This window comes from Hydra vulgaris, chromosome 03 (assembly GCF_038396675.1).
Source record: "Hydra vulgaris chromosome 03, alternate assembly HydraT2T_AEP".
NCBI lineage: Eukaryota > Metazoa > Cnidaria > Hydrozoa > Anthoathecata > Hydridae > Hydra > Hydra vulgaris.
The window spans coordinates 4,182,211-4,189,151 of NC_088922.1; positions in this window are offsets into that span (position 1 = coordinate 4,182,211).

The following is a 6,941-nucleotide window of genomic DNA, read 5'->3' on the forward strand; positions in this document are numbered from 1 at the left end:
TTCTCTCATTTTATACCAAATAATTTAAAAATTGATTTCAATTTGGTTGGAATAAAGTTGTTTTTAAATGAATAAACAAGGAAATAAAACTAAACAAAATTTATCAAGAAGGATAAAACGAAAATGGAATGGTGTTGTTGGAAATAAAAAATCATCTTCTTCTTACATCTTATCATCGACGATGACATCGTCCACAACTCAAGCAGCAAGTAGCTGTTCTAGTGAAAGGAAAATCAAACCCAACTACTCGAATACATTTGATTCTGGAAAAGATAACTATTTTGTTTTTATTAATTTTTCAATTCTTAAAGAACTTATAGCTAAAACTGCATGCAACAACTGCTTTCAGCCATTACTTTTAACAGATGTTGATTCCAGTAGAAAAGGATTTGCACATTTGTTTAAATTAAAATGTGAACACTGTGATTATGTTAAAAGATTTAATTCATCAAACAAATCAATAAATGCTAAATTTGATGCAGTAACAGCTAACTCACCATATGATGTTAATATTTGTGCAATAATAGCTTTTCAAGAAGTAGGCTGTGGTTATGGAGCTATAAAAACATTTTCATCTTGCATGAACTTAAAATGTATATCTGAAAATGGATTTCAAAAATTAAACAAAACTATTATGGTAGCTTATAAAAGTGCTTCAGAGAAAAGTATGTTATTAGCGACTAAGGACTCTAAAAAAGTTGACATTGCTCAGGATATACCATGTGTAAGAGTTTCAATTGATGGTACATGGCAGAAACGCGGTCACAATTCATTGCACGGTGTAGTTACTGCGATTTCTGGGGATAAATGCATTGATATTGAAGTTTTGTCTAAGTACTGCATGGGCTGTAAAATGTGGAACAGTAAAAAAGGAACTCCAGAATATCAGTGTTGGATAATTGATCATCAATGTGAAATAAATCACAAATCTTGGTCTGGAAGTATGGAGTCTGCAGGAGCAGTAACAATTTTTAATCGCTCGGTTAAAAAAAATAATCTAATTTATAAAGAGTTTCTAGGTGATGGAGACACTTCTTCATTCAAAGATGTCAAAAACTCAAACCCTTACCAGGATTTTGACATCACTCCAATAAAACTTGAATGTGTAGGTCATGTGCAAAAAAGATTGGGTACACGACTTAGAAATTTAGTCAAAGCACACAAAGGCACTAAAACACCTTTATCAGGTAGAGGTAACCTAACAGAAAAATGTATAAATTCTATGCAAAACTATTATGGCATGGCCATTCGTCAAAATGTCAACAACTTGTATGCTATGAAAAAGGCAGTTTATGCTATTTTATTTCATTTTACCAACTTTGAAAACCAGCAAATGCAACATCAGTTTTGCCCAAGAGGATTGGCAAGTTGGTGCAAATATTGGGCTCTAAATAATACAAATTACAAATCAAAATCATGTATACCTATCTGGATTAAGAATCTTATTTTACCAATCATCAAGGATCTTCAGGCTGATGATCTTCTAATTAAATGTTTGCATGGAACGACGCAAAATGCCAATGAAGCATTAAATTCTATTATATGGTCTCGCGTACCAAAGCACACATTTGTTAGTAAGTCTACAATTGAAATGGGAACATACTCAGCAGTGCTGCATTATAATGATGGTGCTAATGGTGTATTAGAAGTTTTAAAATACTTTGGCTTGAGTGGAATTGTTACATTAGCTTCGTCAAGTAAAGTTGACAAAACCAGAATTCGACATATGAAGTCAAAGTCAACGGATAAAAGTAAAATGCAGAGAAAAAAAATAAGAGCAGTTAAAAAAGGTTTCATAGACGATCAGCAAATAAAAGAAACAACTGATAGTTACATCTCTGGTGGATTTTGATAATTTTTATGTTGTTATATATTTTTTTCTTATTTTTGCTTTTTTCTCAATATGTATTTTTTTAAACTTTGAAACGCATTTTCTAATTAACAAAACAGAATTACATAATACAATTTTCAGGATTTGTTTATCATAATATAATACTTCATTTAACCCTCAGAATTTTCATAAAAAGTTATAGAAAGTGAAATATTGATGTTTATAGTGCTGAATTTATTGATATTTCATATATATATATTAGGTGATTTTGTTAGAAATGCAATATTTCATGAAATAATTTAAATTATAAAAATTCCCACGGTCAAACAGGGTGAAATATGATTAGGAAGCTATGTTCAAAATTTTAGTTTCAGTAGTTGAGGCAAAATTAAGTTATTAGGTTTTGAAGATTTACTAAAAACACATGTTTTACAACCCATTTTTGGCCATTATGGATAATAAAATTAATTAAAAAAAAAAATTATCTGTTTTTTATTTTATTTTAATATAAAATAATTGTCATTAAAAAAAAAAAAATCAAAATTTTGATTATTTACAAAAAAACTTGTTTTCAGTTGTGTGCCACCTTAAATGGTTAAAAAAATAAATTCTAATAATAACAGTTTTTGAGTTGTCCAAAGAAAATTTTTGGCAAGTTTTTATAAATATTAGAGATGTTTTAAGCCAATTTTTAGAAACACAAAGCAAAAAATTTTAACTTTTTGCGCAAAGTTACCCAAAGTTACGGTACCGAAAGTTTACACATTACATTTGTAAACTTACGGATTGGCCCAACATGCGTTTTACTGCCAACAGTCATATATCGATTTTTTGCTGGCATGCGGCAAAGGTCCAATATATGCTACACTGTCGGAAATAACTTTATGCAACATACCGCATCGGCCAAGTGCATGGTTTACTGGCGGCAAATTGTGTCGATTTAGTGATGGCATTTACTATTGGCCCGGCATATGCAAGTCTGACGGCAGAGTATTTGTTTTACTGCCATCAGTTGAATATATCGGGCCGATACCAAACGCCAACAGTAAAACAGAATTTATAAACCAAAAGCATGGTAAATGGTATATCCCAACAATACTTTATTTTATTTACAGAAACTAAATGGCTAATAGTGGTAAGTCTTATTCTACAAATAGAAGAATTCTTGAAAAGGTTGCTACACGCCTTACAAATATATTCGATAATTCACAAAGTAATGATATTTTGAGTGAATTTAACAAAATGTACAGCTGTTGCATGTTGTCAAATCAATACCTGTGATACTAATCTGGATACCAATGATATACGTCTGCCTAATATTTCCTCCAACATTACTGGATTACAAAGTTATATAAACACCGAATACAACTTTGTTGATATTGCCGATTTTTCATCGCAATCAGACTTAAATTCTCTTTCAAGTTCTGATAATGAAAGCGAAGATTTTTTTTTTTGCAAGAGAAGATTGTCTATCATCAGATCTTGGTCAATGGGCACTAGATAACAATATTAATAGTTTAACTTTAAAACATTTTTTAAATAAATTGCATCCTCTTCATCCCAATTTGCCAAAAGATCCTAGAACTTTACTACACACTAAACCAGTTAGTAACATTGTTTTGTGTTCTAGTGGGGGCTAATATTATCATTTTGGCTTGAAAAAATCAATTCTTTATCAGATTAACACTGGAAATATTAAACTTACTGAACAACATACGCTTCTCCAAACAAAAGTTCATATCAATGAAATATCTATATACAAAAGGTCAAACTTTCAATTCTGGCCAATATCAGGGATATTATGTGAATCAAAATGTAAATTACCATTTATCATTGGACTTTATGCAGGACCTCGTAAACCACAAAATATTGATGAATACATGAATGATTTTGTGAATGAGTTTTTACAACTTCAAAACATTGGATTTAACGTAAATGAAAAACATGTAAAGGTCATCATTCATTGTGTTCTATGTGATGCTCCTGCACGAGCCTTTGTTAAATGTATCAAAATGCATAGTGGATATCATTCATGTGAAAGATGTAGCCAACGGGGTGTTTATGAATTTCATAAAATAATATTGCCAGTAAATAATGCTCCATTAAAGACTGATGCTGCATTTAATGAACACATAGATGAAGATCATCACACAAGAGATGTTCCATCACCATTACAAAAACTTAACCTAGGTTTAGTTAGTTAATTTCCTCTTGACTACATCCATCTGATTTGCCTTGGTGTTGTTTGAAGATTGGTTTTGTCCTGGCTTTCAGGTAATTTCAAATGTCGTTTGCCTGTTGCAACTGTTCAAAAGCTTTCAAGTGCATTAATTAGTTTGCGAATTTGTATACCTAATGAATTTCAGAGAAAGCCTTGTTCCTTAGATGAAATTAGGCGATGGAAAGCTACAGAGTTTAGACAATTTCTTATTTATACTGGACCTGTTGTATTAAAACAGTTTCTTGATCCTGCTCTCTATAATCATTTCATGTGACTTTCGGTTGCCATATTTTGTCTATGTCATCCAACTTTATGCAGGGAATATTGTGCATATGCTGATAGCTTGCTAAAATATTTTGTTAAACATTCTCAGTTGTTATATGGACGCCAGTTTCTTGTGTACAACGTGTATTCTCTAATTCATTTAGCCTCAGACGTTGAAAAGTATGGCCCATTGGACACAATTAGTTGTTTTCCTTTTGAAAATAGTTTACACAAGTTAAAGAAATTGGTACGTTCATCTCGTCTTCCTCTACAGCAAGTTATCAACAGACTCACAGAAAGAAATAATAGTTATACACAGCCAATTTGTAATGATTTTCCTATTTGTAAAAGACTACACTCCAATGGTCCTATTCCTGAAAAATACAATTTTGTTGAAGTTAAACAGTATATGGTGTTTCATACTAGCTCATTTAAGGTCTCTATCTCTAAGTCGTGCGGTAGTTATATTAATATTAACAATATTTGTGGAAAAGTTATGAATCTTATACAAGTAGATAAAGAGTTTTTTTGTTGTCTTCAATGGTTTTTGTGACTTATCTACCTTTTTTGAATATCCACTTCCTTCTAGCAATATTAGAATTTACAAAGCTACTAAGTTATCAAACACTATAAGTGTTGCTCTGCTTTTCAGTGTAAAAAAATGTATATGCCTAACAAGTGGTTGTAATTATATTCTTGTACCTTTTTTACATAATTAAATAAAAAGCTTTGTATTTAGTTTTACTATATAAATTACTAAGATTTGTATATTCCACATTAGTATATATTGTGCACATTCAATTTTGTTTACTTTTTTTTAAATAAATTTTTCATAGACTTTTTTTATATGTATTTAAAAAAACAAACATATATTTAAATATTATATTAGGATACAAATATGTTTTTTATATTTACCAATATATAAGCGTTTTTTTTTTATATTTGTATTCAATTATATTCAAGATTAATGTATAATTATTAAAATTAACGTTAGTTAAAATATATAAAAATGTTTAATGAAAAATAGGGATAGATGAAGTAAATTAGACAGAGATAAAACACTTTTTAACTAATGTACACTTGTGTACAATGGTACTTTAAAGAAGTATATATATATATATAATATTTGCTAAAAATAACTTGTTTAAATTTTCATACGAACGGAATATAAACTGCAACATTACTTTTATTTACGGAAACTATCCGACAGCTAAGTTGCTGCAACCTTTACGTTGTTTAACGGGAAAAACTTGTATAATTTAAACGGAAGTATCCGTTTATTTACAGAAAAGTTCCGGCAGCTGCGATGACTAAACTTCCCGTTGTTTAACGGAAAAAACCAATTGTATTTTAACTCTTTTGTTGCTTAAATAGGATTTAGTCATCTTCATCATCTTCACATCTTCAGCATTTAGTACTTCATCTTCAAATACTCCAAATATTCTTTTATTTAGATAAAATGCAAAACTTTTAGCTGCAACATAGAAAGTAACAGAATACAAAAATTTTCTCATGCATTTTGAAGAATACAGGGAAGAGAAAAGAAAAGAGGGTTTAAGTTTCTAAAATGTTCAACAATAAAGTAATGTTTCCTAAAAAATATAAGCTCCATATAAGTTAAACTGAAGCGACAAAACATTTCACCGATTATCGATTAAAATAAAAAAATTAAAGTAAGAAAAAATAATAATAATAATAAATAAATAGCTTTCGAGGAATATTGAGGAAAATGACAAAGCCTATTTTATTTTATATATGAAAAAGCAATAAGTTTGTAAAATATCAACTACAAAAAAGGTCAAGATATAATTCTCTATAAATATATAAGATATTGATTTTGATATTTATTTTCTAAATATTAGCTTTCGATTAGTTGGAACTTTGTCATTCTGATGCAAGAAAACGATTAAAATTTTATTAAACGTGCACTTTTACGTGAACTATATGAACACGTAAGCGCAAGTTTGTAATGTTTGCTCAAGCTAATTATTATATATAAATATTATATAAGTTTATTAAGCTTATATAATAAAGACTTATAAGTTTAATTCATTTTAAAATTTTCTTTTCTGCAACAAAAGTTTTAAGTTGGATAATCTGTCATCTGTCTGAAATCTAATATATATTGGCTAATCGAAACCTATTCAAACCAACTCAGAAATTCATCAAGAAGCACCTCGATGAGCCACATTGTTTGTTTACCAGAAAAGGTTGATATTTTTGTGGGGATTATGTTTTAGTGTTTCTGAAGAAAAAATTATGTAAATTATGTAAAAATATTTTTTCCTTGGTTGGGGGTAAGCACCAAAACCAGACTCTGTTAAACATTTATGTTTGTGCTTGCTATTTTCAAAACTGTATCGAGTAATCCCTTAAAAGAACCGTTAAAAAAAAAAAAACGTCATCGACCACAAAATCTTTTGTGTTAACGATTTCTTTCATTTTTTGAAAATTAATTGTTAACTCTATAAGGTTTTGAAATCGATTTATATAATGTAAATGGACTTTCGAAATCAATTCTTATAATAAACTAATAAATAATTGTTTATATTATAAAGTAAATACTTATATTTTTTTTATAAATATTTGAATTAAAAAATGTTAAGTATATATAGCACCATATAT